This window comes from Pogona vitticeps, chromosome 5 (assembly GCF_051106095.1).
Source record: "Pogona vitticeps strain Pit_001003342236 chromosome 5, PviZW2.1, whole genome shotgun sequence".
Lineage (NCBI taxonomy): Eukaryota > Metazoa > Chordata > Lepidosauria > Squamata > Agamidae > Pogona > Pogona vitticeps.
Genome location: NC_135787.1, coordinates 6151503 through 6175820, shown reverse-complemented (window position 1 = coordinate 6175820; position 24318 = coordinate 6151503). Strand labels below are relative to the sequence as shown.

Genomic DNA, 24318 nt, shown 5'->3' with positions numbered 1-24318 from the left:
ATGACACAGTACTGGAGAATAATATTCGAGGATAAATCTTGTACCTTAATATTGAGTGTTCTGAGAAAAATAACACAGTTTAATATGGAGAAAAGTTCTACTACATACAGTCTCTGATAATTATATAAGTGGGTTGTCAGTGATGACCAAAAAATGCCATTCCAAAATACCGTTAGTCAATTTCTATGGTCCTTTAATACCAGATTAGAAACCATCAGGATAAAGAATGGCACAGTTTAAATTGTGACCTTATTCTCTGACAGCAACACCAAATGGATCTAATAATTCATTTGCCATCTGTACAAACCAGTAAGCGGCACCATAGTTCAAGATGAACACTTCACTGACAAAGGTTATTGTTTGTATGCTGGAATATAAACTGCTCAGCTCTTGCAATTACCAGGATCTATTCTGAAGAAGCCTACTGCCACCATATGTGACCAACTCCTAGGAAGAGGCAACTGTCTTAACATATCACTTCTAAGTTGCTTGCAATATAATTTAAAAGCATTACTGATTTTAACAACAGAGATAATTCCCACAAGCAAACTCATTCAGGTCCAACTGGCATCAGCATGCCAGGCAGAAATATCTTAAAGGAGAGAACAACTGAAAACACTGAGTTTTACCGCATCTTGAGTACCCGGTTCTATGCAGGTAATACGGCTCTGAAGTTCCAGACCAGCTAAGATGTTCATACTAAAGCTGTAGCTAAACAGGGAACTCAAATTATTCTTCATTAACCAGAAGGATTTTCTTTCCTCTCACAATCAAGCATATACATGATGCATGAATACTGAATAATGTCCCAACTGTTTAAACTGATATTAAGGAATACTGTTGTGAACTCTACTGTTATCTCTCTGTCACCTTATCTCCAACTCCAATGCAGAATGACATCTGACACTACCCTTATGGCTCATACGATTGTGATATAACCTGATTTGGTCCTGGGGAGCTCCCCCACCACACCTCAGACCTCAAAACTAGACTACAAACAGTGAAAATATGTCAAACCAACTTTAAATTAATTGATGAACTTATTTCAACTCTTTAATTCACAACTGCATCACCAATGTACATAACATCCCATATATCTCAACTGCCACAAATGCATGTCGAACATATGCATTGCTTTCGGTACATGCTAGTCACAGGAAGAGAAGAGAAATCTCCCTGGAAAAGACCCTGATGTTGGGAAAGTGTGAAGGCAAGAGGAGAAGGGGACGACAGAGGATGAGATGGATGGACAGTGTCATCGAAGCGACCAACATGACTTTGACCCAACTCCGGGAGGCCGTGGAAGAAAGGAGGGCCTGGCGTGCTCTGGTCCATGGGGTCACAAAGCGTCAGACACGACTTAACAACTAAACAACAACAACAGGGTATAATATATTGACAATTTAAAAAAAAACAAATAAGTGTGTTTTAGATTAAATGAAGCCTGAATGCTCACTAGAAGCTAAAATGACTACACTGAGGCTACTGTGCTTTGGATATATCATGGGAAGACTCAACTCACTGGAAAAGATAATGATGCAAGAAAAAGTAGGAGACTGTGGGAAAAGACATAGCATGAGTTGAACTGACTCTCCAAATGAAGTCACAAACTATACTTTGCAAGACTTTGTCTGAGGTGGCTAAGTATAAGATCTTTTGAAAGTCATTCACAGGATCACTCTAAGTCAGAAGTGTCTCTTCATAACAGGTAACAACAACATGCCGTACATGTGGATGTATGAAATAATATTTATCCTGATGGGGCAGAAAGAAGAAAATAACATCTCATTCTTGAAATAAGTTGCTAAATAAATGGAATTAAGTGCTTTCAAGCTGGAACCTACTTACAGCAACCCAAACAGGGCTATCAAAGTAAGTTAGGTATTTAAAGAGCGGATCTACCAGTTCCACATCCCCAGTCCTGAGTTTTAGTCCATATCAAGGCATTAACACCTCCCAGGATGTGATTAATCCCAATTTCTAGACAACTGCTGAAGTATAAGCACCTACAATGATTTTTCCAAAACATGTTATCTTCAGCACCTTTCTCTTCAGAACCTCAATAATCCAGGATGCCTAGATATTGAAATAAAAAAAGATAACCACATGTGTTCATAAGTGAAGAGAAATATAGTACTATAAAACATTTATGCACAAGCCTGATTGCATCAACCATTATATCAAAGCATCAATTATTCTAGAGTACATAAGGAACAAAGAGTTAAGAATATTACTCTACTAATTAGAATTGTTCCACTGTTAGCTCTAGTATATTTGATATTTCAAATTAAAAAACAACATGAAAACAAAACAGGACATAGTTGGGGTTTTTCTGTTTTGTTTTTTGTTGTTGTTGTTGTTGTTTGCTGTGGAGAGGAAGGATTGTTCAAATCCCTAAAGCACACATAGACATACTGATCATAACAGACTAGATCATTTTGTATCTCTATTATTGATCTTTTGTACATTTTTACATTTAAAGCCCATCCCTTCCCAAAGCAACAAAGCACTAAAATCAAATCATTTCTCATATTGTCAGTTATTCATTCAACTGTATCTATTCGGCTGCGGTGACCAAGGCTTTTGTCACTCTGTCTTAAAAGTTAGTCCCTCCTCTTACATTTGCAAGAATGGCATTAGCAATTAAAAGAGATAAACAGAAATTCTAAGGGTTTCTAAACTTCAAAAGGTTTCATTGAAACAATACCATCAGATGAGAAACCTATAACTTATTCCACCTTGAGGGTTTTATGTGCATCAGCTTTGGAGAGCATATGCTTTTCCATGACTTCTTTCCTTTTCTTACCACAAAAGATTTCCCCCCTACCCCAATGGTTAGCATAAAAAGTCTTGCATTTTGCACTAGAGCACATCTCAAAGCATTTCCACCTTCATTGACATTTTATCCAAAACTCACAGGAAACAGAATATGGAGAGGCAGGGAGGAGAGAAAGAATAATTATGTCTTTTTGACTGGAGCCCAGAGGTGTATAGGAGTTAATACCCAAAGGAACACTATTTGAAAGCCTAAAGCAATCAAGGTTTGAGAAGGGCTGCTTCTCATGGAAGCTCTTCCTACTCTCCTAGCCAGATGCAGCATGACCATTTCTGCATCCAAACAAGATTCTATGTGGAAAGACTCCCATACAGCATTCACAGAAGGCACTGCTGCTTGTTACTGTGATGCAAAAAAACAGAGCTGGGCTTCCAAATCTGTACGTCTCATCATAGTTGCATATTTAAAATTGCCAAAATGCCATCACATAAACATGCCCACTGATTTTCTAAAAACCCACTTTACATGTTAAAAGACTCACATGCTCTTTTCCACTGTATCCCTTGCAAACATAGATACAATGTTGCAGGGCTTTGTTGTTTTAAGAATCTTGGGCTTTCTTTTTACACATACAAAGTAGAAGAGAAAGAGCTTTCAATCAAATATAAATGATAACATTATGCGGCAATATGCATATAGAATTCTCTTCTTGATAATTAGTCTAACAGGCACAGTTCCAGTTATGATCTAATTACAACTGGCTGATTTAACTGAAGATATGCATTTCAAATGGCAGGTATAGACACTTAGTAGCAATTAATTTCCTTTTTCCCCTCTAACTTGTAGCAAGAGTCTTCTGTTCTACTGATAAGATGGAAGCTTTTTAGGTGTTGTTGCCAAATATAAATAAACAGTTAGCTACTATAATGATACTTTTCTTTTTTCTCTCCTTCCCCTCAGAATTACATCTGCTTGATCAGCTACTAGAAAGTAATGAACACAAAGTGTTTCAATAAATTAGAGAGGTCCCAATGAAATGCTGCCCAGATTACTTGAACACTACTTAAATCTCACACAGTGTAGCAATGAATATATTTCAGGTGCTTAAATCCTAATCTAAACATGCCTCGGAACAAATATCTTCCTCTGAGGCTCTTTTCCAGATGTGCCCAATTAGGGATGACTGCACACAAGAGCTTATTTCTTGCTGTATCCGGACCACAGCACTCCAGCAACAGAGATCATTGGTCCATTTTTTTCATTACCGTTCAAATGCCAGAAGGTCTGTCCTGTTTCTCTGGGGCTGGGGATGGGGGAGTTAAAATGTTAAATAACTGTACAGGCATCTCAGTAACCCATGTCACTGTAAACGTTGCTGGAATTCAGCACCATCATTCCTGGCCATTGACCATGCTGGCTGAGGCCGAAGTCTAAAAGACATTTTAAATTTCAGGGGTTCTCAAGGCCAGCTGTATAGCTTGTTTTTCTGCTTGATTGGAACTGTATCTGGCTGGTAAGGAACCTGACCTTCTGGTGGTCAAAACATTTCATGGGACACCTAACATCTTATTTGTACTTTCCTATTCTTGTCCTACACCTGCCTTGCATTTACAGTGGTGCCTCGCATTACGAGCGCACCGTATAACGACGAATCCGCATAGCGATCCCTTTTCCGGGATCGCTAATGCGGAGGCATAGCGTCGGCCCCAATGGGCAAAACTCGCTTACCGATCTTCCATGTGGGGGGCCCGTCGGAAGGAGCCGCCGCCGCCGCCGAGAGAGTGATGCGGGGCCGTGCTGGCTGGGTAGAAAAGCAGGCGGCGAGACAGGCAGGCGGAGGGAGGGAAGTGGCGCGCGCTCGTGTGTCTGCGCCCCTTTCCCTCTTCATCCTCCTCCCACCACACTTTCCCTCTTCCTCCTCCTCCCTCTTTTGCCGCCGCCGGGGAGGAACGCAGGCAGGCAGGCAGGCAGATGGAGGAAAGGAAGTGGCGCGCGCTCGTGCGTCTGCCCCCCTTTCCCTCTTCGTCTTCCTCCCCCCACACCTTCCCTCTTCCTCCTCCTCCTCTTGCCCTCGGGCGATCAGCTGTTGCCGGACACCCGAAATGGCCGCACGCAGCGTTTTCGCGCCCTCCCCTCGCTTACCGAGGGCGCGAAAATGGCTGCCGGACCCCGGAAGCATCGCTGAACGGTGAGTTTTGGGCCGATTTGGAACGCATTAAACAATGTTTAATGCGTTCCAATGGCGTTTTTTGTCCCGTTCAGCGATGTTTCGCTATAGCGAAGGTTAATCCGGAACAGATTAACCTCGCTATGTGAGGCACCACTGTATATGATGTTTGGCATATTTATTTTTTTCTTCTGATAAGGCTTCCTAGCAAAAAGGCTGCATGCCTCTAGCGCTAGTTGGCAAAAGCTAACCAAAGAGAGAAATTAGGACAGAAATGAGAACTTGAAATGATTCTATGCATATGCTCGGCTCGGCATCATTGTGGATCTTTCACGATCAAGACATGATCTTGAGTATGTTCCTAGCTATGTCAAACTAGTCAATGTTCCCTGTTTTTTGGTATTATACATTTAGATTCTTCAGTGCTAGGATGCCTAATTTTTTTTTGATATAACAGGAACCTTGGTAGGAGATCCAAAAAGCTGACAGCCCAGCAAGGAACAGCTTTGATCATTTTAACGAGCTCATACTGTCAATGTGGTACACCCTGCTCATTTAGGTTTCTGACATTTACCTCTTTAATAGTAAAATAAGCTAAAACAATTTCATCCCACCTATGTGCAAGAATTCCATATCACATAGAAGAAGATGAAGCAAGCTTGTTTTCTGCTGTTCCAGAGGGCAAAAGTACAGCACAAGGGATATTTACCAAACAACAAGCACATTCTGACAGTAAGAACTGTCTGAGAATGGGATGTATTCCCTTTGCAGGTGGCTGTCTCCCCTTCACTGGAGGTTTTTAAACAGTAGTAGGATAGATACATGTCAGAAAATTTTTAGCAGTGGATTTCCTGCAACAGCATGTGGCTGGACTAGTTGATTTTTAGGATTTATCTATAATTCTGTGATTTTGGTGAGTTTTTCTAGCATGGGACTGAGTGACTGGTCTAAAACTGGAACTTCGGTCACCTACTGTCATATTGAATGGAGGCAACCCTGAGAGGTTGCTTCAGCAAAAACTGAATGGGAGAGTAACAAAGATGCCAAGATGCTTTAAAATGCTGGCTGTTATCTTTTCAAATCTAGAGACTGTGCCAGATTTCAAACTGTAGAGCCAGCACTGTAGCCTGAAATTAGTCCAAACTGATTTGGCAGCAAGGTATCTTTGTTACCGGGCCAGTCCTTTCAACGCCTTGCCCAGTGGGGCTCTGGCAAACAAGGTGCAGGTGGACAAATGTTGGAGTCACGAAATGAGAAGGCTGATGGGCTTTGTGATCCCTAGTAATTAGGACATCAAATAGTCTCTTAGAGAGAGAAGTTAAAGAAGTCAGCCACACACAGGGATGCCTGCCAGCAGTGCCCCTGATGGGCGACTAGTAGAAGAGGCAGAATCAGACTGAATGAATTTCTCCCTGCCCCCAGGAGGACTGTGCTTTTATTAATCTTACAAGCTCACAGATAGTGGGCAGAGTTCAGACAGACAGGACAATGGTTACATCATGCCATTATGATTGGCCCAAGGAAAGGCAATTAAGCAAGCTCTCTATCGCCTATGAGAAAGAAGAAGAATGGGTAGTCACGCCCCTCAGAAGCAGGTGTAACGTCATCCAGGAGGGTTTGCCCTACTACCATAGATTAAGCCAACAGCTTAGCAATTTTGGGGAGAGGCATTCCCCCACAGACAAAGAAGTGTTTTTGTTTTTTCACACTGATACTGTCAATTCCAAATGTTAAGAAAGGTTCCCAACCTTTCTAAAATAGTTGCTTCAAATTCCTGCTTAGGTATTACTTCCACACTACCCTCCCTCCCCATCCCCTGAAGGATCAGTCCGCCCCTCATATTTGGGTCATGTGGTAATAATGTAGAGCTCCATCAAATACCAAGTCTTCTAAGATAACAAAATATTGTCATATTCTATATTTTAACGACATGCCTACACTTATTAGTCACCCCCATTTCTGACTACAGATGCAAGTACAATGATGCCCCGCTAGACAATAATCTCGCAAAACAGTTTATTCATGAGACAATGAGTTTTTGTGATCGCTATAGTGTGTCACAAAACGGTGTTTTTTATGGGCGATTTCTGCTGGACAACGTTTCGGTCTGTGCTTCAGAAGATGTTTGGGGGGGGGCGTTTTTCGTAAGACAATGATTTTGACAGCTGAGTCCACACTTCGTAAAACAGGTGTTTTGGGGACTGTTTTTCACAAGACAGCGATTTTGACAGCTGATCCACGCTTTGCAAAATGGTTTTCCTATGGGTGATTTTCGCAAAACGATGACAATTTTTCACCATTGGAATGCATTAAATGGATTTCATTTTGCAAGGCGATGTTTTCGCTAAACAGCGATTTTCGCAGAATGAATTAACATCGTCTTGCGGGGCACCACTGTATACAAAAATATAGTAATAAACAGATAATGCAAAGAAGCCCGAATTTGCTGTTCTTAATTGTGTCCCATCTAAATCAGCTCTCCTCTTTGTCCCATTTTAGAGGCCATGGACTGCCACAAAGTGCCTCATCCTCTGGATCCATATCCAATGATTTGACTAAGCTCCAGATACATATAACTTGACACAAACTTCTATATGAACTCACATGGAAATCTGGTTTCAATACAGTCAGCAAATGTGATTTGAGGAGAGCATAAGCACCAAGGAGAAAACTAATTTCCAATAGGATTCTGCAAATGCACAGATATCTACCTATCCATAATGCATCACAAATACCTGTCTAACTATATTTCAAGTGTCCGTTCCAGCTGCCAGGCAAAACTGATAAGACTTTCAACAAAATGATAGCAGGCAGTCATGTCACTTGCAAAATTTTAATATGCACTGCAGCATATACTGCAAATTATTGCTAACCACTCTTAGCAAAATGTGAACTAAAATCTCAGAGCAATAAAGCTGACTTCAGAAATTTCATTCAGCCAGTTGATCTTCAGTAGAACAACTAGCTGGACTGCAGGAAGACATGGTACTAGTTAAGCAATTATATCTCTTAACATCATGATAAAAACATTTTCGAACAAAGAGAAAGAAAAGAGAACCTAAGACACAGTGCGCTATCACAGATTTGTATGACAGACACAAAACAATGGACTAATATTTTCAGTATAGTGAGTCACTGGTACAATTACAGATACCAGGAGACTTATTGTGCTTATATTACTAGTTCTTTTTTATACAGTCGATTTATCTTTTCAGTCACAATCCTGTCTCATGCAAAACCGCAACAAACTCCCTCTCATTTCAACTAAGCTTATGAAGGAGGCATCATTCCCTAAATTGAACCAGATTTCAGCACTAGCACACTCCAGTTATCTTTTCAAAAACTGTGTCTATACAATTACAATGACAAAGACACTAGTAAAATGCATCCATTTCGAATATCTAAAGCCCATTCATGCACTATAATTTGGATAAACTCAACAGACATTTGGGTGACATTGTTATCCTTACCAGTTTAACCACCATTTTACACAGGGAGCATTATGAACCGGCAGAGAAAGGGCTCTAGTATTAGTGGCCATAATGTAAGTTGGGAGCCTCACCTTCCACAGTCCAAAGTTACATAGATAGCCCCTCACAGACAGCAAAGAGAGGCAAGTTCTTTCTCTTTTAGATTTATCTAAGAATAGACAGCATCTTAAAAAGCAGAGACATCACCTTGCCAACAAAGGTCTGCATAGCCAAAGCTATGGTTTTTCCAATAGCGATGTACGGAAGTGAGAGCTGGACCATAAAGAAGGCTGACCGCTGAAGAATTGATGCTTTTGAATTGTGGTGCTGGAGGAGACTCTTGAGAGTCCCCTGGACTGCAAGGAGAACAAACCTAACAATTCTAAGGAAATCAACCCTGAGTGCTCACTGGAAGGACTAATCCTGAAGCTGAGGCTCCAATACTTTGGCCATCTCATGAGAAGAGAAGACTCCCTGGAAAAGCCCCTGATGTTGGGAAAGTGTGAAGGCAAGAGGAGAAGGGGACGACAGAGGACGAGATGGTTGGACAGGGTCACCGAAGTGACCAACATGAATTTGACCCAACTGCGGGAGGCAGTGGAAGACAGGAGGGCCTGGCGTGCTCTGGTCCATGGGGTCACGAAGAGTTGGACACAACTTAACAGCTAAACAACAACAAGAAAAATGTATCTATGAGACCTCTTCCCTTACTCACTTTAAATTTCCTCAGACCTCACAGTTCCTTTGAAGCACCTGAAACAAACTCTGCCATTCCAATAGCCTAGAGTAACTAAGCCGAATGCATGCCACTGAAAGAGTTCTGTACTTTTCACATTTATCCCTGGCTTCATTTTCCTTCTCTCTTTCCCTTATCACATTCTTTGAGCCTATTTGTAAGATTTCAGTTCCTTTGAGATAGGAACTTCCACAGCTTATTCCTTGTGGTGTACCACATACACATATGATAGTAAATAAACAAGCAACAATTAATTCAGAGGCACAGCCAGGTTTGAGGAAGCCCTGAACCAGATGTCCTCTGTGTGGCAGAGAAAAGATCCAGACAGTCATTGCCCCAAGATTCGCCACTCTCTCCTAGTACATCTGAGCTCATGTTGATTTTCCTGCCCAAAGCAGTGTAATAGAGGTGAACAACTCTGCTGTTCCAGCTCTGCCATATGGGAAGCCTGTTCACCAGGGAAGATGAAAGTTTGTGCTACTTTGATCCTTATTGTTGACAGTTAGGAAACCATTATAATAAAGCGAGGGGGGGCATTATGAAAACAGATTGGATTGATCTTTTTTTCACCACTATTAAAAAAAAATCCAGGGGGAAGTTAACAATACCTTAGAGTTTGTTTAAACCTTACAGCAAAACTATTTGTTAGCAATCTAGTTCACAGATTCCAATATTTTTTGTAATTTCCCAAACTCTGTAATGGACATTTAGTAACACAATGGATAGCCAGAGACCACCGAAAATTGTGAATATACGGCATCTACATGGATGGTCGCAATTGACCAGATAGGCGGGGTATAAATGGAATAAATAAATTAAATAAATACATATGCGTGAGCCACCCAGAGTAGACTATGTCTAGATGGGTGGCATATAAATGCAATAAATAAATAAATAAATAAATAAATAAATAAATAAATAAATAAATAAATAAATAAATAAATAAATAAATACATACATACATACATACATACATACATACATACATAAACAAACAAACAAACAAACAAACAAACAAATAAACAAATAAATACATACATACATACATACATACACAAACAAACAAACAAACAAACAAACAAACAAACAAATAAATAAATAAATAAATAAATAAATAAATAAATAAATAAATAAATAAATAAATAAATAAATAAATAAATAAAATATACAAAAAGCTACATCCACTGATGTATATGTACCATTAGTATCCAGGGAACTTTAGGGAAACCCTGATATGGAGGGTTCACTCATACCAATAAAGAGAGGTGCATGTTTTATATATTCTACTGTGCCTCCTTGACAGAGGCTGGACTTCCATAGGGTTCCTTCCTAACTCTGCAGTTCTAGGATGAAGATGATGATCATGATGATGATTCTGTAATATCTTAATTCTAAACTACAGTACTCTAAAAACCTAGTGCATAGGATAAAAACACAGGAATGCAAGAGTTGACTACCCAGTGATATTTAATTAGAGCAGTTTCATCAAAACAAGTGACACATTAACAGAGAATATCCATACTACTCATTTTGCATTTGATCACTTAGCTTGAACAATATTAGTGGTAATAAAGAAACAGGCAACTGTGTTTGATGGCAGCAATTTCTCATGACATATCATTCCTTTAAAAATACTTGTCCTTTGTGTTCAATGAAGCCAGCAGTACGACTGTTCTGTTCCTAAACTGCAGTGAAACAACCTGTGATAGCGTGCTTCAATAGACAGGTAGATAATTCTATTATTCGCTGCATTTCACTTCAACTTTCTTCTTAGGAAAACTTCACTCAAGTTTTTTTTAACAGAAGAAAATTTAACTGGTAAGAAACAATGACATGTCACAACACATTGATTTCTAAACCATGATATGCATTCAAATGGATTCAAAGTACCCAGTCGTAAGAATTTAGAAAAATCCTCCTCCATATCTTCTGATGTTCAGTAAGAATATCAAACACAAACTAAACTATTATAGACCCAAGGCTTTCTTGTTGTTTGAAATGTTGTTCATTGCAGAAAAATTGCAAAATGGTTGAAATCCAGTTGCTTAGCGTAGTAAGTCAAAACTAGAGTAGGCCCATCAATTCAATATAACCTATAGAGGAGATGACCTGCCAAGTCTCCACAGATTCAATATGCATGCTCTAGTTGCAACTCACTAAGCTAAACAATGGGATTTCAGTCAGTACTGCATGCTTACTATGTTAATTCAAGTTGGGAAAGTAAGAAATTAGAGTTTAATTCTATTACCTAATGTGTTATTTCTTTTATTTTAGGTTTTTCAGCTTTTCCCCCCTGTTATATTACCTCTGTTCCACTCAACTTAGGTAGAAATTAAACAACCAGGAAGCACATATTTTCATATTTAAGAAAACAGAAGAGAGGACCAATTACAAATACAGCTCCATGACCAAATCCAACCAATTCTACCTTAAGTAAAGGTAAAGGTTGCCCTTGACATTTAGTCCAGTTGTGTCCAACTCTAGCGTGTGGTACTCATCTCTGTTTCCAAGCCATAGAGTGAGCATTTTGTCTGAAGACAATTTCCATGGTCTCGTGGCCAGCGCGACTAGACATGGAACGCCCTTCCCTTCCCACCGAGGTGATGTCTATTTATCTACTCACCTTTTTACATGCTTTCGAACTGCTAGGTTGGCAAGGAGCAGGGACAAGCGACGGGAGCTCACTCTGTCGCGTGGATTCGATCTTAACGACTGCTTGGTCTTTTGACCTTGCAGCACAGAGGCTTCCGCGGTTTAACCCGCAGCACCATCACATCCTGAATCCCACTCACCCGCTGCCTCTCCTGTCACAGGGCCACGTTCTACCTTAACCAGGTTCAAAATACAGATTCCAAAGCAGCCTTGCAGCATCCATGTATTACTGGGCCAATGAGAGGCCCTCCTCCGCTTATTCACGTGGTCTGGATTATTAGCCTACCCTCTGAGAACTTCCCAAACAAGAGTTCAGTTAAAGATGTTTATTTAAAAGATTATTTTCAACAAAAACAAGGCACTATAAGAATAAATGCTTTAACAATCACACCAAAGAGCATTTTAAGTAAACAGGTGGCTACCAATCTCAAGAAGGTGCCAGGGTTGAAAAGGACAGAAAGACGTCCTGGCCAATAATGCTTATCCCACTACACAACAACTAAAATTGTTTCACATAATTACGAACAATTCTGCCAAAATCTAGAGAATGATTGGCCCTTATTGCTGCCAAAGCCTGCCTCTGCCAGCAAGAGAAGCCCTGCTTCAGTAAAAGGAGACGCTCCTTCTTGTGATCATCTGGTTCTTCAGTTCAGACCAGCTATTCCTATAACCTCTTTCAGGTTTTCAAAATTTCCACTCCCCGGATCTATTCTTGACTGGACATCCAAGTACAAACCAGTTACATCATCAGCAACTACTCTGTTTTATAATCATTGTTGTCACCATGTGCTGTCAAGTCAATTCTGACTTATGGCAACTCTTTTCAGGGTTTTCTAGGTAGAGAATACTCAGAAGTGGTTTACCATTCCTTTCGTCTGTGGGGCATCCTCGGACTGTGGAGTTATCCCAAGGCCAGACAGGTTGGCTCTTCTGGGTAGGCAATCAAACTCCCAAACTCTGGCTCAGAAGTCAGATACCTAAGCCACTGAGCTATCTAGCCAGATTTTTCCCCCTTTATACACTAACATGATCCAGGTACACTCCAGGACACACACTCCCAGATGGAATTTGCACTTGATATTAGAAAGCTTAGCATCTTAGCAACCAGCACACAGAATGGATTGTTTACCTTAACAACCAAAACTTATAATAAATTGAATTAACATGTACAAAGTAAAAGAGTTGTTGTAAAATCCCACAGCAACAACTACCAAGGCATTAAAAATAATAACCAGGCAACACCTTCAAATTCCAATTTGGCTCTACATCTGAATTAACGTACAAATCTCATGTGAGAAACTGCCCTAGTAATTCAAGAGGAAATTCTGTGGGGCAGCAGAAACCATGCATCTGCTAAAATTTATACCTACATAACATACATGATCAAGTATAGAGAAAGGGGCTCCCATTTTTAAAATTTGTAGCAGGCCCAGAGAAATGTTACGGTAGCAAAAGAGAACACTGCAAAGGCCTTCAACCCCAACAGCCCCATCTGTTATATAACAGTTTCCAAAGTGGGTGAGTTGGAAATAAATTTGAAAAATATTACTGCAATGTCAACAATTTTGATTGTTTCCCTGACCTTTGAACCACTAGATAACGTAAATGCTGCACTGCTCTTTCGATGCTACAGGAAAAGAATTGGTTAGTTCTCCCATTAGGCACATTCAGTGTTTGCTGTCAGCGGGAACATGGAAAGCCCACACCAAACCACACATTGTATATCTGCAAAATAACCTTGTTCTAAGGGCCTCTGGGCCTGCTCAGAAAGCAAGTACCAAGCAAAATGTGGTTCCTTCCCCACTCAAGTATAAAATCATAGCTCCAGGACAGACAATGGTTTGATTCAAAAGCATTCACCTTCCAGCATGTGTTGTAAAATACAAGGCACTTCATTAAACATAGCTATAAGCTTCCCTCTTTTAGCTGACTGTGGAATCTTGTTTGGAAGTGAAACTAAAGATTATCTAGTCTGATCTTTGCTACTGTGAGGAAGATTCAACACTTGATTTCCAAGAATCACAAACTAAGGCAATCCAGTCACAAAACAGACATTATTAAGACAAAACTTCAAACCTCTATGTCCATCTTGTACCCATACAAGAAGGTACAGGTATGCTGTCTTACTGTAATTCTCACTGGACGTATGCTATCCCATACAAGCTCACACACCTTTTAAAACCACAAAAATACTCTAATATCATATCCAAGGATTGTAACAAACACCTTCTCAAATTACCATCTAAGGAGTAGAAGAGTCATAGCTCAATGGCAGAGAATCTGCTTTGCATGCTAAAGGTCCCAGATTCAATCCCTAATGTCTGCAGACAGGGTAAGCAATAATCTAGACTCATTTGTCGGCAATACTGGGATAGACGAACCAATTGTCTGACTCAGCATGAGACAATATCCTATATTCCTTTGCAGTCCAGACTGTTCATTCATATACTTCTAGGCCTGAAGATTTTCTGAAGAACTATCCTTTTTAGGAAAATCATATCTTTTCTTACACCTCCTAACATGTGGTCTTTCATTAGGCTTAACAAAACAAAAACAGTCACATATTTTTAATTAATTTGCCATTATCAGATATAGATGAATGAGCTGTCATTGTAAACAGCATATATTTTATTGATTGATTGATTGATTGATTGATTGATTGATTGATTGATTGATTGACTGACTGACTGATTGATTGATTGATTGATTGATTGTATTTATACCCCGCCTATCTAGTCATTTCGACCACTCTAGGCGGCTATATAGATCTACTACATAATGGCTGTCTGTCACTATACAGTTCCAGGAAATAGAAGGAAGAGGAAGAGGAAGATGAGAAAGAAGCTGTAGGTAAATGCAGATGCATAATTACCAAGCTCTTTAAAAACAACCAAAACTCTTGAGGAATCTTAATGACTATCATGTTTTATCTGGTATAAGGTTTGGTACACTTCATTCTTCTTCTTCAGATAACATAAAGGGGGACAAAGTCTACAAAACTTTATGACACACAAAACATGTTCATGTTCTCTGAGGTACCACAAGACTCTTCCTTGGTTTTGCATCACGAGGAGGTTAACTTTCTGTATTCATAGTAAGGTTGCAGTCTTATGCACACCTATTTGGAAATAAGCTTAACTGTACAAAGCAGGACTTGTATATAAAGAATTCATGGTCTGTAAATATGTGCTTTTTTCCTGAATTATCTGAATCTGAATTGTAGCTATTATTTGTGCAATATAAATTCAGCCGTTGTTCATGCTGACTGCACATTTACAAAATGTTTGGCTAATCTGTCACAGCTTTTTAAAGATGTGGAGATCAGAGCATGAAAATCTCATTTTCTCACAGCTGTACTTTGACATTCCAGATCTGTTTCTCCTTTCCACCTGACCCAGACGATGCATTTTGAGTCTTGCATCAATGCTTGAGAGCAGCAGTAAACTGTATGAAGACAAAACTTGTTAAAACTTAATCCAGAAAGAAAGAGAGACGGGGGGGGGGGGGAGTCCATGACCTTGAAGTAGAAAGTTATGCTATTCTTTAAGAAGGCATGTGTGTTCTTGAATGCGCTTACATGCTCTGCTTGCTACATTGCACATGTCCGCTACTGGAAAATAATAGCTTTGCTTTTGCTTAATATCCTTTGGTATCTTTCATATGTTTGACCTTCCTTGGACAAACTGTAATCGATACAGAATAGATCACCAGACTATTGACTATTAGCCACTGTTCAACACCACCAACTAATTTCAAGGTAAAATTAAAGAGGTAGGATGGTCAACTAGCTGAAAGACTGTTTGTTCCCTAACAAACCTATGTGCTCAAGACTTAACCTGAGGCCTCACTTCATTTTTCATCTTAATCTTTTATCTATTGTATTTATGGGTTTCCGTTTATGCATATAAACCATACTGTACTGTGAAGTGCCCCGGGTTCCTTTTGGGAAGGAACTAAGAATGCAAAAGAAATCTATGGTTCATATTTTAAAATATATCAACAGAATTCTCATTTCCTCACCTACTATGCAAAGCAGAATGCAATTATGCTTCAACTCTTGAACCCCTCCAAATATTACGATGCACCTCTCTGACTAAAAAAATACATTTACAAAATCAAATGTACAGAGAAATTAGTACATCAGTGGAGGATCTATGAGGCTATACCTGCAGCACGACAAGATGGTTGCCCTTCTGGAAGAGAAAGTGCAGCAGCTTGAGACCCAGCTCAACAGATTATCCTGAAAAAGCAACAGAGAGGAAAAGCCTATAGGAAGGAATAATACCTAACACATAAGTTCTCAGAGGAAGCTACAACACTGGTATTAGGTCCTATGCATGGATAGTAATTCTGGGATGCTTCAGCCTAGCCAAGAGACCCAGGACATCCATATGCAATGACTCTGAGAAACTGAAAGGGGAACAGCAGTCCAAAGACTTTCATATACACAATGTCTCTGAGACACTGGAAGAAGACTCCAGGCCTAGGTCCCTTCCACCAGAAGTTTTTCAGCCGCAGGAACAGGAACAGTGGGGAACAGAGAGCATGGATGTTGCAACAGAAGATACAGCAGACAGAAGGATTCCTGGCATTTCCCAAAGGAAGAAAAGACACATCGTGGTAGTAGGCAACTCCTTATTGAAAGAGACGGAGGCAGCAGTTTGCAGACCTGACAGGATATCTTGAGAGGTGTGCTGTATGTTTGGGGCAAAGATCAAGGACGTGACAGAAATCTTTCCCAGAGTCATCAAGCCCACAGATCTTCACCCCTTCCATCTCATCCTTGTAGGAAAAAATGATGCTGCAAGACACAGTCTTCAGCATATTGAAACTGACTACATGGCTTTGGGTAGGAAGGTTAAAAAAAGACTTCAGAGAACAGGTCATTTTTTCACCACTACCTTTTGTTGAAGGTCTTGGCCCAGCAAGAAAGAGAGAGCAGTTGGTGCCATGATGATAGGGTTTTACTTCTTGGACCACAGCCTATGGTTCCACAGAAAACAATTACTAGCAACTTGCAGTGGTTTCTTTGAAATTCTTGCAATCAATTTTTCATGTTTCATCCAGATCTTCTCCTTGATTGGGCAGTTGGTAGTAGACACCAACTAACACATTTCTTTTCTTTTTTGCCCCAATTATATTAATCCAGATGATCTCAGTGGGACAAACAACTTCATCCTCCCGTATTTCTGTGCAGGAATATTGAAATATACTGCAACTCAAACTCCCTTTCTATCCTTTCTTCCTTGGTATGTTTTTATGAAGATCGTCACTGGGCCCCATTACAGCGGCTCAGTCTGTTCCTCTTATTGTACATAGGTTTACATCAGTCTTTATCTCTGTGCTTGCATTGCCCAACCTGCACCTTTCCAATTCAGTTTAAAGTCCTCTTGATCGAGTTCTTCATACAGTACTGTGACCAACCACATTGTTCCACCCTTTCCATTCGCTTTCTCACACATCCGTGCAACATGTAATTTAATTTGCTGATTTTAATACAAAATTTATTGAATCTTTATGTTTTTCTTGTGTATTTTATACTATGTTTTCAGTGTTATGAATTTTTTATGCTGATTTGGAATTTTGTCAATGAAGGATAGCATACAAGTATTTTAAAAACAATAAATAGAGACTTCTTTCATGTTTCCATATTATTGAGTCTTCTCAGTATATGCATACATATGTAAAAATTCTGAAGATATGCTGCTGTTTTATGTGATCTTCAGTCGCCACACAAGATAATATATTTGTTAAAGGGAATTTTCTATCATTACTAAACAGACAAGTTTGAAAGTATGTAGCCACTAATGTTCTAAACCAGTGGTCCCCAACCTTTTCAGCCCCGCGGACCGGCTGGGGAAGGCGGGGCACCCCCCTGAGCTTTGCATGTGCAAAGGAGCAGGGGTGCTCATGTGCATGCGCAAAGGGTGGCACAGCACTCATGCGAACATGCTCATGCGCATGCACAAAGGGCGTTGTGGCACTCAGAGGGCCCTCATGCGCAAAGGGGTGGGGGAGTGCTCTCATGGGCGCAGGCACACACATGCAGGGAGAAACGGGCTGTGCGGGGGGGAGTGCATGCAAGGGGGGAGGTCTGTCTCCGTGGCCCAGTCCAGCTCAGGGCACAGACCAGCATCGGGCCACGGACCGGGGATTGGGGACCTCTGTTCTAAATGGTTCAACACCACCATTATTATTCTTGATGATGACACACAGTGATTGGGGTTTCTACAACCTGCATAATTTCCTAGTATTATCTTGCTCCCTTACTATCTGTACTAGATATTTCACTATCTTCCTAACAACACACTGGACTGGCTCTACTTCCTTCTGCCATGGCTTCCATAATTTTCAGATATCATACTCTCCCTTTTTCTCCCTCAAATTTTTTATTTCATTTAGCTGGTATCCTTCTTTCTCCTTCTCATGTTAAATTTATTCCTTCTCAGCATTGCTGACCTTGGGGCAGACCAAAGAGGCAAGGCTAAAACTTAGGAATCAATTCCTAAAAATCTGTAGATGTTTGCAAAATCACTGATATTTTTTTAAATTTCAGAAAGCAAATTAGAAGCTATTGGCAATTGTTTAAAATTAGTAACCAAGGATTTTGAAATAATTGTGCTTGCTCATATTAGCATAAAGGGGAGACTAACTGATTTTCCTCACACATTATTTGAGTTCTGCCTCCCATTTTTTTGAAATTTTCTGTATTTTTGAAGTTGTTTCTTGATGGAACTTCAACTTGGAAAATATGTGTTTCTTGTTGTTTATTCATAAGTATATTATTATTACTATTTCAACATCATCATCATCATCATCATTATGCATTTGCCATGTAACTTTGATTTTTCTTTTGTGGAAATGTATTGTCCTCAACAACAACAGCATCAGCAGCAACAATCTTAGAACTGCAGAGTTGGAAGAGATCCATTGGATCATGGGTTATTTACCTTGCAAAATTACTTATGGTCATTATTTTACTTTTGTTTCCCTCTGAACCACCATGAACACATTGTTCACAGAAAAGCAATGTACTAATAAGATGTGAAAGCAAATGGCCCCAATTTAGTAAACAAAGCCAGTATCTCAAAACAGTGTTGTATACAAACCTTGAGCATATGATATAAGTAACAAACTACTGTTCAGACTCAGCAAAAGAAAAATTCAATTAGTTGGGAGAGATGAAAATGTAAACCAGATTTCAAGGATGTTAGCCAACATTCAGATACTTGTCTAAACATGCAAGGGCTATGAGCAAGTAGAGAGTGGTGTGCATACATAAGCCCCCATCCAATACCCCTATATGAGTGGGCATGTCTTCAAATATTCAAGCATTGTGCTCTCAAGAGGGATTCTGTGAGAGTTTAGCTTAAAGAAAGATCTGAAGAGTATTCTACATAGGGCAATTGGAAATAAGCATTCATGCATGCCCCTTACTCAACATTAATTAGCTTTTTACCTTTGGGGCACTCGTTCCTATCACAGCCACTGACACTGCAGTTATATTTCTCAATTCTACCACCTTCCAGAAGACTGAACTCTCCATTTCTGCCCTTTAACCAAATGACCAATGCACAGTGGCAATTATGTGTAGAAACTGTGGTTTTCTACTCTATTCTACCCCCATCCCCAACTCTGAATAGGACTAACTTTTTGTTGAACAAGTTTAATCCAGAAAAGTGTTCCCCAGAGATTGAGAAGCATATCAAGACTAATATGACAGGGTGGGTTTCTTTTTAAAATAGGCTTAAATATCAACTTCCTCTCTTTTATGCCTGAGTGTGATTTTTTTAAGAGCTCCAGACAGAACTCATTTGAAGACATTAGTCTGCTTTCTGCAGTGAATTCAAAATGTAATCTGGTTTCCTGTTCACTTTTTCATATTTTTCCCTCTTTACTTAACCTTGTTCAGTAGACAATCTTTCTTTTCCCGACATTGTTGCCTACATTACTTTACTACTTTACTATACTGGAAAAAGCAGGGAAATTCCCAAAGAGTAAAAAACAGTTTAAATCAGCAGCTGAAATCCTGTGGTACACTGGAACTAGAGCAAGGACACTAAATTAGTGGAGATTTGGTAAGTCTATAAATTCCATTGAGTCAATGGGCCGATTCTAGTGGTAACTTACTACAACAAGCAACAGAATTTCAGCCAGAAAGTTGGAGTTGAAGCTACACTGCCAAGTGCAAAGAAATTCAGACCATGGATCAATCCCCCTACCCAACATATGATGCACTTTAACTTCCACTCCAAAGAAGCACACGTGGTGAGTGCCACTCTTTCATCCCCTAAAGAGAAAAACAAACCTTCTGTTTACCCAGGAGTAACTCCACAACATGACTCCCTTACTACAAATATGAATGAATCATCTAGACTGGGCTAGTAAAGATTATGTAACTGTGAACAGCATTGTGTTGCAAATCTACCATTTATAACATTAATACTATCAAAGCCAGTGTTTTCTTTCAGCTCATCCTACACCACTGATGATGTGCAATATAGGGAGAAATGGCAAATGGGATAATAATGTAGGGTTATACTGCAAGATGCTCATGTATTGAGTGAAGTGGGCTGATCTATAGATGGATTTTTTTATTTTTTTATTTTTTATTTTTTGCTTTGAGGAGCAGATTATATTTTCAACCTTAACGTTTTGCTTTAAACAGAAAGTTTCTTTCCTTTGATATATATCCTGCTTTTTCCGGATTCTTACCATTTCTAGTTCTATGTATAAAACAGAAAGCCCATGAAATAACATACATTGCTTGTGCCATTGCTCTTCCACACTTTGTAATTCAACATGATGCTGGTCTGGGTTTTTTGTCATTTATAAAGAATTACACCATATTTGAACTCAAAAGGGAATGTGGTGGCATTGCGGGCTAAACTGCAGAAGCCTTTGTGCTGCAGGGTCAGAAGACCAGCAGCCATAAGATCAAATCCAAATGATGGAGTGAATTCCCATCGCTTTGCCCCAGCTCCTGCCAACCTAGCAGTTCGAAATCTGCTATGCAAGTAGATAAATAGGTACAATTTCGGTGGGAAGGTAAAACGGTGTTCCCTAGTCGCGCTAGCCATGTAACAATGGAAACTGTCTTCGGACAAGCGCTGGCTCTCTACAGCTTGTAGACGGAGATAAGCACCGCGCCCTAGAGTCGGACACGACGGGACTAAAAATGTCAAGGGCAACCTTTACCTTTACCTGAACTCAAAATACAATTAATGCAGCAATATTGCAGGATGAAAACAAACTGAAAAATTACACTCAAATGCAATTACCAAAACCTGGTTTCATTACACATCAGTGATATGATATTACATCTGTGTCATTAAAAAAAAAAAGATACTATTGTGAATGACATTTGAGGAGAATCTGTCCTAACATAGAATGTGGTACCATACTGCAGTGGTTCTTTCTAATGTGAAGATCCTTTAGGGATTTGACTGGATTAAATAGCATACTTGCAGCTTTTAAGCTCCCCCCCCCCCATGGGAGAGTAGGATGAATCAGAAAGGCAACTGCAGAGGGAATCTGGCCTTCTGGGTGAGAGTTCTATTTAGCCAAACAGTAAAAGGTACTGTTATCAGCCTTTTCTCAGAAAAGAGAGCCTGCAATGCTCTCACACATCCTCCATCACCCACACAACATTCGGAGAGTTTTAAATACTCAAAGATCAGTTCTTAGAATGCAACTGCAATGCCATACAATGCCGCTTCCTCATAAAGCATTCAAGAGCATCTTTATGGTTGGGTTATTGCATTATCTGAGCAGCTTGACAGCCACAATAGTACTTCTCCTTTTCACACTTCTAGGGCCTTGGAAAGAAAGAAATCCACCAAAAGAGAAAAAAACTACATTCTCCAGAGGTTCTCATATTCTCCTGACAACATGGGCACAGTAGCATTGTAACACTTCTGCTATACTGCAAGAGTAATATTCCTACACGCACTGAGCCTCACATGTGAATATTGTTGTTGTTTAGTTGTTTAGTCGTGTCCGACTCTTCGTGAGCCCATAGACCAGAGAACACCAGGCCCTCCTGCCTTCCACGGCCTCCCAGAGTTTGGTGAAAGTAAATATTACTTATAGTTATTAAAATGAACCGCAAGAAAATGTGAATCTATGACCACAAATCTGGGTTTATATATGGATTACAGAAGCAGACATTATTTGTTAGAGGAGGATCCACATTTCCTTAATAACCACCTCAAATCTGAAGTGCTGTCATGTTGTTTATTTTACCTTCAGCGGTTAGCAGAAGAGAGAGTAGCCATTACAACTAGCCAGTCACATGAGACATTAACATGAGCATACACCACATTCATCAGATCTGCTAAATGTGCTCAGCTGGCAGATTTATTATATACATGTGGAAGAAGTGTGGAGAATTAGTGAGGTCAGAGGTAACAGAAATGCAAAACTACAAACAATAAATGTGACCTTCACAAAACAAATATCCTTGCTCTGATTAAACTACACACCCATTTAGTATGATAGAAAGCCTTTATTCATCCAACCTCAGAGCTACTTAGTCTCACCTCTTTGTACTGACACAATAGAGATGCATCTCTTCTAAAAAGCTGTACATATTGTTGTAATATGTGAGGCTACCACATACTGATTGCAATTTGACTGACAGCTATCCTATGTATTAAATAGAAAGGGGATAATTAAATCCATTAACTAAGTCTTCATAGAAATTCTTAATTAGCTTTAAAGACTATTGCTCCTTTAGCAACAATACATTCTCTATTTACATGTATTACCGTTTTTGCATCTTATTACCTTCTCTGTAAGCAGGCATCACTTAATTTCACCTAAGTAAGTTTAATACATGCAGCAGCTCCAGGAAAGCATGGAAGCATTCAGGGAAAGCAGAAACCCGTGAACCAAAAAAATGAGGAATGAGTTTACTAAATGGTCTTTAGTCAGCCACTATATCCCTCTCTCAAACGATTACTTTGAGGATAGTGTGCAAACGATGTGCACTACCCTGAATTATTTTCAGAAGTATAACCTTAATTTGTTATTTTCCAAATAAACAAACAAATTGCATTGTGCAGAACTGAAAGTGACAAAACTATAACTAGACAAAAACTATAACTAGACTAAACTATAACTAGACTATAACTAGACAAAAACATGAAGGTAGTTTTATACATGGAAGGCAGCCACTTTCTCTGCCTTTTGCAAAGGATCGCACCCCTCTAATCCTGAAGCAGCCATGAAAGTGCTTTAGGATCAAAGGGATGTGATCATGCAAATTTTCAAATTTTCTAATTTGGGGGCTAGAAAAGGGGGGGTTGTCTTATACATTGGGTCATCTTATAAACAAAAATATGGTAAATGTTTCAACAAAATGATTCCTTTTCATATCACTGTTTTTTAATTGTTTTTGTTTTTAGTCCCAGCCAATGAAACATAATGGGATAACACAAAAGGCCTGTGTTGTGCAGCCAATTACACTTCCTTCGGAGAAAGAAATCACAAGGAATAGATAAACCTATCCATGTCGCACATCTTCCCCTAGCACATCTCCATGTCATTCCTTTCTTTTCATCTCACTGTGTCGACTCCTGGTATAATTAGAGGCTCAGTCTCCCAGTATTTAAAGCAGTCCAAACTAATTTATTCTAAATTACCAACACAAGCTCAATTCTTGGCCTTCTAATTAAACAGAATATTAATGGCGCGTGTAAATAATAAGGGGCATAGCCAAGCGGACTCCAACAACGAGTGGCCTACTGGTAAATTTAGAAGTGAAGGTGCCCATCGTGACACTACCCATAGTTAGCCACCCAGCATAACAAAGGTCTAAAAAGACCGGCAGCAGGATCGGTCCATATCAATAAATGAGGAGCAGTTATTTTGTGAGGGCTCCTAATTGCTCACTCCAGGCCAAAAAAAAAAAAAAACCTTAAAATACTTTGAATTACAACAGGGATAAATTGCAACAATATGCTACTCAAAAACTAACAGGGCTTTGACCCTGCAAGTCCTAGCTCCGCCATGCCACTGCTGGCATTTGGCTACACCTCTCATACTAAATTTAGACCATACATGAACTTAACTTATAAAGATGGGCATAGACACATACCGCAAAGTTGTTAGAAACCAGAACCTGCCTGCAAAAGTACTAGTCAGACATTCAAGAAATAACAAATTTCAAAAAGAAAGAACAAAGGGATTCACAAAACGTTAGAAAAAACATCCACCAAAAAGCCTATTGTTTGCTACACATGAATTATTGGACCTTACAATTTTGTTTACTTCCACTTAGAATAAAATCCAAAAATATTCAATTTAAACAAATTGGGAATTGGGGACAATTTTTATTCCCATTTGTAAGGAAAGAACTGAGCTATGTTGCTACTTTTATCTTTATAACTGAAAGTTCTCAAATACTCTATGTGGGAGGATATTCTAGAAACCCAGACACACTGAAGCATCAGCAAGTATATCTGACTTTCACCTATTGCATCTGAAGGCTTGAGATTTCATTTTTGCTTTTAAC

At 39.5% G+C, this 24318-nt stretch overlaps 1 protein-coding gene across 5 annotated transcripts in view; it reads right to left on the bottom strand.

Moving 5' to 3' along the window:
• CTNNA2 (catenin alpha 2) overlaps positions 1-24318 on the bottom strand; it is a 578592-nt gene that overhangs the window by 536127 nt on the left and 18147 nt on the right. Inside the window, exon 1 of one of the 5 annotated variants that reach the window (XM_078394459.1) lies at positions 15968-16043. The exons of the other annotated variants lie outside the window; for them this stretch is intronic. The gene's annotated coding sequence lies outside the window, so the exon portion shown is untranslated. Of the gene's footprint in view, positions 1-15967; positions 16044-24318 lie in introns of those variants that run through there. 5 annotated transcript variants of the gene reach the window in all.